This window comes from Lontra canadensis, unplaced genomic scaffold (assembly GCF_010015895.1).
Source record: "Lontra canadensis isolate GAN:19392208 unplaced genomic scaffold, GSC_riverotter_1.0 scaffold30, whole genome shotgun sequence".
Lineage (NCBI taxonomy): Eukaryota > Metazoa > Chordata > Mammalia > Carnivora > Mustelidae > Lontra > Lontra canadensis.
In genome coordinates, this window is record NW_022631024.1 from 18,049,421 (window position 1) to 18,056,626 (window position 7,206).

Here is a 7,206-nt window from a genome sequence, read left to right on the forward strand (position 1 = left end):
TTCCATGCTCCAGGTCAGCCCTTCTGTCTTCCCAATCCGCAATGCCCCAGGCCTGAAAGTACTCCCCACGGACGCTTGGGGCTCTTGCCCTCCTGTCTTGCATGCTCCTTTAGCTGACGTGTGTGCTGATGCTGTGCAGGGGGCCGCAGCCGCAGCTGGCAGCGAGAGAGCTGGGTCCTGCCCTCGGGAGTCACCAGTCTGGCCCAGCAGCCTAACTGCTCCCCTGAGGCCCCAAGGCCACCTCCTGGGCTTCTGGCTCTCAATAGCACCTTGCCAGAGCCAGGGAGAAGCCAGACTGATGATGTCACCCCTGGTGGGGAGCCCCCGAGAGCCTCCTTGCTTTCAGAAATCAAGTACAGGACCCGAAGAGCCCCAGGCAAGGCACTCCCGCCTGAGGTCACCTCCCACTGTCTATGTTCCTGCCCCTTGCCACTACAAAGATTCTGTTTGCTTCAGCCACAAATGCACCTTTTCCTCCATCCCTGGCTCTACCCGGTCACCAGCAGGTGGGACCCAGGCCTTGCCAGGTGCACCCACACTGAACACGTTGGCAGGTGCCCAGTGTCCATGCTCCCCAGGGCGGAAGCCTGGCCAGTCAGTCCCACAGCCACAGCTCCTAGCCATGCCTGGCACACAGTAAGGGCTCAGCAAACAACACATACAGTTTTGTGAAAGAGGTCTCTCTCAGTTTTTTCCCAGGGCCCCACTGCAGCTACCAGGACACGACTCACTTTCTCACCTGACTCCCAACTGTGGCCTGCCTCGTGTGGATTTAGCGTCCTTCCTGTGCTTTCTAGGACACCCCTCTCACTATGTCACCTTACATGTTTAGTACTTGGCTCAACAAGAAAAAAAAAGTTCTCCGAGGCTTGCCAGGTGCCAGGCATGTTTGCAGATGTCAGGGAGGAGACAAGAGAGAAGGTGCCATGCTTGTGATTAGCCAGGGTCTGGATTTTTTCCTGCAAGGTGCCCCCCGGGGTCTGGGACGGCTCTATTCCTGCTGGTTTTCTCCCCAAGCTGCCCCCACAGAGGTGCCTCCCTCTCCTTATACTCCTTACACACCGCCAACCGGCACTCCACACCATGGGGGCCACAGAGGAGGCGCAAACACCCAGCTCTCTCTGCCCCCCAACCTGCACTCTCCTGAAGGAACAAACGTCCCCGTCCTCTGCATTCAGACCTGCTCAGCTGTATGGCCTCCTCTTCCAGAAGCCCTCCCTGCCAGCTCTTCCCACCTCTGCAGCCCTAACGCACTCTTCCCCTGGACCCATCAGCTGGCCCTGTCTCACGGGGACAGCCCCTTGCTCTCTCCAGGCTGAGTCAAGCAGGCCCCCTCCTGTGTCCCCAGCCTCAGCGCCCAGGACCAAGGGCTGGAGTCAGAGGCTGAGCAGAGCACCTGGTGCGGAGCAGAGCTGCCCTGCCAGCACCCACTTACACACTGCCCTCCTGCAGCTACTTTATGCCCTGCAGGAGTGAGGGGCAGAGGCTCATGGCTGTGAGCCACCAGCCTTCAGCTGCTGCATGGGGGGCCCCTGACCCCCTCCCACAATGTGCTCAAGGTCTAGACCAGCGTTGTCTGACGGAAATATGCCAGGCACATGTGGAACTTCAAACTTCCGATGAGCTACATTAGAGGAAACAGATTAAATAAACGTTAATAGTTTATTTAACTCAATATACCCCAAATGCTGTCATTTCCATGTGTGACAGAGAGCCGCTAGAGGGCCGTTTGATGCTCCCGGCACCCTGGCCTCTGTCGTGTACTTAGAGCCCATCCCAGCTCCGCCCAGCCCCGCTCACAGGCGCTCAGTGGCAGCCTTCTCTGGACCGCGCAGGCTGCTGGGAGGGGAGGACGGCTGTGCTGGTCAGTGCAGAGCCCTGGGTCCAGGCACGCTGTCCACAGGGCTGCAGCTCATTATGGAGCTTTGTGTGAGGAACTAACGACGACTCAGGAAAGGGCGACTGACTCCAGCCCCCACAGACGGGCTTCAGGGAGGTGGTGCCATTTGTATGTAGCCTCCGTAAGCCAGGAAGGAGGAGGAAGGAGAGAACGAGGGACACACTGCAGGTCGAGGGAAGGATGGCAGCTACGGTCAAGGCAGTGCACCCCCCTACCTGGCGCAGGCCCCTTGCCCCTGACAGGCCCGGACAGTCCGGTTCCTGCCTGCTGCTTGGCTAAAACACCAAGAGCACGTTGTGCAGGTGCTCACCCCGCCGGGACTCCGGGCTGGTGAGGATGGGATGGTCAAGAGCAAGGAAGCTTAAAAGCGGCGGACCTGGGGCTCAGAGCCCAGGCTGCCTGACCTTTGGCTTTCCTGCGGGCCCAGATCCCTCTCCTGCACACCAGGCCACGAAGGGCCAAGGCTGTGAGGGCCTCCACTCAGGAGACTTAACAGGAGGGAGGAGGGCATGGGCCCTTGCACCTCTGCCTCTGTTTCCCCCTTTCGGGGGAGTTAACAGGGACCCCTGTCTCTGCGAAGCCGCTTGTTGGGACAAGGTGACCGCAGCAGGAAGTGAATCGAGGGCGGCGAGGGCCGGGGCTGAGTTCCAGCTCACGCGGACTCTGTGTTCAGATCGGTTGGGACCTTGATTTCTGCAAGGCAAATGTTAGCTTAGCAGAGTGGCCACGTCAGATGGGCTGAAAGTCCCCAGGCAGGCCCCGGGGCCCTGACAGCGTGGCCGCTCCTGGCCAACGTCACAGCACACAAGTGGCTGAGGCACACTCCTTCCTCCTTCCCAGGCTCCCGAGGCCCACGGGTGACCAGGGAGCCCTCCCGCCTCGGCAGGCCTCAGCCGCTGGTGCTGCACAGCTGCGGCAGGCGGCGCGGGCACCGGGGACACCGGGGGCACCGGGGGTTGCTGTCGGGTGGGCAGCGGCGCGCCTCTTCCCGCCCTGTGGACGGAGCCGGGGCAAGCGCGGGCAGGCGGCTGCCCTCCCCGCCCCAGGCAGCTATGCAGGTGAGCGGACCCGGCCTGGTGCCTGCTTCCCCACCGACTGGACTTCCCTCTCCTCGCGGGGAAACGTGGACACAGGGCAGCACCGCCTCGTCCCCGCCGCCGTCCACGGGCAGGAGCGGCAGGCCAGGCGCGGCGGCCGGTCCCTGGGGTGGGCGCGCGCAGCACGGGACACGCGCTCAACGGCCGCGGGACGCCGAACCCGGCCCCGGATTCCGTGCAGGCGGCCTAGGGGCCGCGGTCGCACGCAGACGGAGCCGGGGGGCTGCGGCGGGCTCGGAGGGAGGGGACAGAACGGCAGGAGCAGCGGGGCGTGCGCGAGGGCGGGGCCGGGGGCCGCCTACAGGACGACGCCGGGGTTGGGCTCCCGAGGGCCGCGCGCCGACCGAAACGAACTTCCCGGGCCCAACTGGAACCCCGAGCCGCCGGCGGCCGTAACCAGGCAACCCGCGAGCCGCCGCGAGGTGCGCAGGCGCAGCCCGCCGCGGCGCCGACGCATGCGCGGCCGCCTCCCGCCGACCTCCAGCCTTGGAGGAAGTCCAACGGCAGGATGGGAGGGTCGCGCCTGCGCCAGGGCGCCGCCGAGTAGCCGTTGTTGGCGGGGGCGCCCGCTGGCCTCGGTCGTTCAAGGCTGGTTCTTCACCTAGGTCTGACTGAAGAGCCCCGACTCTCCTCCCACCCTAAGACGAGAAAAGACTGGGAGAAAGAGCCGGCGGAACCAGCGAAACGTCTCCGAGCCGCCCGCCGCGCGCCCGGCCCGGCAGGTGGGCGAAGGGCGGGTCGCAGGGGGCGAGGCCAAGGGGGCGGGACGAAGGGATGAACGCCGAAAGATTGGTCGCAGGCGAGGGGCGAGGCCAACGGGGCGGACGAATGGGTGGCCGGCGAGGGAGAGGGCGGAGCGAACGTACGGGGCGCAGCGTCACGGGAGCGGTTGCGATGGGCGGGGCTGATGGGCGTGGTGGGCAGGCGTGGCGCGCGCTGACGTCGCAATCGGACACGTCGGCGGCGCGGCGGCCGGAGCCGGATGTGCCAAGATGGCTGCTGCGGCTGTCGTGTCTACGCTCGTCGGTGCTGCCGGGCCGGCTTCCGCCCGTGGCTCCTGAGGGCTTGGCCCGGGGATTGCGGACGGGCCGGGCGTGAGCCCTGGCAGTCCTGTGGCGCGCCGGTGAGGGCCGGGGTCGGGCGGAGGGGAACGGCCGGGCCGGGCCCATCCCAGAGCGGACAGCGCGTCTCCGGGTGCCGCCGGGGGGTCGGGCAGGGGCGCCGGGGGCGGGTGGGGACCCGCGGGGTCGGCTGGGGCCGTGGAGGGCCGGGCGCGCGGACCGCCTGCCGCGGGTCTAGCGCCCGCCTCGTCAGACTGAGGTGGACCCCGGAGGGAGGGCCGGCGCTGTGGCGGGCTCGGCTGTGCCGACCCTTGGCTTGGCCCCGGCGGTCTGCGTGGAGGAGGTGTTGGGATGGCTGGAGGGCAGAGCGGGCCGGCAAGTTTGTGAAGAGTGCCGGCGTGTCCGGGATTTCTTCGGTTCCGCGTGTGCTTTGCTTGTAGGCTGCCGGGTGGTGTTGTCCCCGTCGGTTGAGAGGTGTCCTGCGAGCCGCGCTGCTGAGCGCACGGGCTCGCAGCGGTGGTGTCCGTCGGGAGCTCCGTGGCCCGGCGACCGAGATGTCGCGGCGGAGGCCGGCCCCTTGGTTTCACGCCGAGGCTCAGAGAGCTGTGGGATAAGATCATTACAGCTCTTGGGGCGCAGACGTTGCGGTCGCGGGTCTGCGCGCGTCACAGCCGTTTAGGATCGGTTTTCGCTGCTTCGCCTGCAGAAGCTCTGAGATGGCTCGGAAGTGCCCCGAGCTGCCTCACGTGTGCGCGGACGTTAACGAGCGCAGTCCGCCAGCCGCGGTGCGGCGGGAGCGAACCGGGTCACGCCTGGTGTTGCTACACTGGTGCTTGTGCAAGTTGGGCGCCGCCGGCTCCCTGCAGGTGTTCCTCCCCCGCGCTGTTTCCTGCGGTTCTGGGGGCTGTTGCCTTACAGAGAGGAGGCAGGGGGCATGTTCCTGCCATTCATTCACCCTAAATAGTAGTAAGCCCCCACATCGTCCGGAAAGCACTCTCTAGCGTAGCCTGTTGATTTTAATGATTCCTTCTTGCTCTGTAAAGCTCCTTCCTGAATGTCAGTGTGTCCTTTAGGATCATTGTCATTTTTTTAATCTTTTTAAAAAAAAAAGATTTTATTTACTTATTTGACACAGAGACACAGCGAGAGAGGGAGCACAAGCGGCGGGGTGGGGGGGGAGTGGGAGAGGGAGAAGCAGGCCTTCTGCTGAGCAGGGAGCCCTGCATGGGACTCGATATCCCAGCATCCCGGGACCACGACCCAAACCAAAGGCCCATGCCTAACGACGGAGCCCCCCAGGTGCCCAGATCTTTGCCATTTTTAACAGTATTTAGGCTCCCTTCTCTAAATGTGTTTGATCCTGTACATAGGAAGGTTGGAGTTTATGGTGTCTTTGGGTGGAGTGTCCCAGAGTCTGACAGGGACATCCACACTCACAATTGCCATGAGGGAGATTGTAGGCAAAGGGTCGTCTCCCAGGTGCCTTCTGGCACTCCTGTGAGTTTACACACTCCTTGCTTGAGGCAGCAGCTCTGAGAGGATAGGCGTGGGCTTCAGGCGTCTCAGTCCCACAGTCGGGAATTTGTATTGGAAATAGGTTGTGCCTAAGTATTTTCCAGAGATACAAGGCGGTCTACTCAAGGGCTGGAGTTGTGAGTAATGCCTCTGAAAGAGCAGCAGCTGGTGCCTCTGAAATACTGCCTTTTTAAGTCAGGTGGCCAGAGCTTACAGGACGACTTCCTGCAGGGAGTTGAGCCCCCGGGGGTCAGGAGAGAGGTTGTTCTGGATGCAGTGGGCATACTGGTTAAAAAGCTCTCAATTTTGGGCTGGCGGGGAGGGAGTAGGGGATTCTACTCTATAGGGAAGTGAGAGCGTTTGCTTATAAAAGGGTTTTTAGTCTGGAAGTTGAGAAAATAGTTTTTAAAGAAAGTTTCTTCAAGGAAAGCATGTAAGCATAAACCTGTGAAGTTTACATTTTTGATGACATTTCCCTATTAAACAACAGTAGGGATTAAGGCATCCCAGAATCTGCTGTGGGTAGAACTTTGTAAGATAAAACGCAGAAGAAACCTTGGAAATTGTCATATTGCTTCTCTCACTTTACAGATGAAGAGACGGGGTCACAGACAGGGAGTGTGCCCGGTGCCATTCAGCTGGGCACCCAGCCTTGCTCTCCCAGTCATACCTCCGCTGGGTAATCCTCTGGGCCTCTGCCATGTGTGGTTTTTCTTTTCCTTTCTTGTCTTTTCTTTTCCTTTGTTTTCTTTTCTCCTTTCTTTCTTTCTTTCTTTCTTTCTTTCTTTCTTTCTCTTTTTAAAGAAAAGCTTTAAAATGCTGCTTAGAATGGCTGAGGGTCCTCTGCTAGAGCCTTGCGAGGAGGAAGTTGTGTCTTGGAGGGTGTCCTGGGTGCCTCTGTTGCGCAGATAACAGGAAGAGGCTCTGCTTGCTGTACTCTCAGTCCATGGAAAGCTGAGCTGTAAATGTTCTTGGTTTTGAAATAGCGGCTTATCACCTGGTGAGGTCTCCAGTGCTGATCCTAATGTAGTGCATTAAATGTGAGTGAGTTTCAGCGTGCTTTTCCCCAGGAAGGTTCCCTGTTGGCCTGAGACAGGGCATGTGTGGGCAGCAGTGGTAGTGGACTAATGGATTCCTAGGACTAGTTTCCAGAGAGACATAGGAGCTTTCGTTTGTAAATAGCTGTATTTAAGAGACATTCATAAGTGCGTTCTTGTATCTGGCTGCCAGAAAGATTTCCAAGAGCATTAATGTTGTCCCTCTGCAGAAACGTGTGTGTTAGGCTCTGGAGTCCTTCTACGATTTCTCCCTCTGATGTTGACTTATCCCCATGATGGGCTGAGCTTACCCTGTTTGTTTGTGAGGGTGGTACTAGGGGGAAGGACTTACACATAGAAAAAGCAGTGACTGGGTTTTTGTCTTAAAAGTACAGGTTAACTCGGGGCGCCTGGGTGGCTCAGTGGTTAAATCCTCTGCCTTCGGCTCAGGTCATGATCTCAGGGTCCTGGGATCGAGTCCCACATCGGGCTCTCTGCTCAGCAGGGAGCCTGCCTCCTCCTCCTCTCTCTCTGCCTACTTGTGATCTGTCTGTCAAATAAATTAAAAAAAAAAAATCTTTAAAAAAAAAAAAAGA

General features: G+C 60.3%; 1 protein-coding gene across 7 annotated transcripts in view; it reads left to right on the forward strand.

Moving 5' to 3' along the window:
• Window positions 1–3,469: 3,469 nt before the first annotated feature.
• SEC16A (SEC16 homolog A, endoplasmic reticulum export factor) overlaps window positions 3,470–7,206 on the forward strand; it is a 24,464-nt gene continuing 20,727 nt past the window's right edge. For 6 of the 7 annotated variants that reach the window (XM_032866189.1, XM_032866192.1, XM_032866191.1 and 3 more), the window contains exon 1: window positions 4,081–4,120. The gene's annotated coding sequence lies outside the window, so the exon portion shown is untranslated. Of the gene's footprint in view, window positions 3,720–4,080; window positions 4,121–7,206 lie in introns of those variants that run through there. The other variant, XM_032866190.1, reaches the window with a different exon arrangement.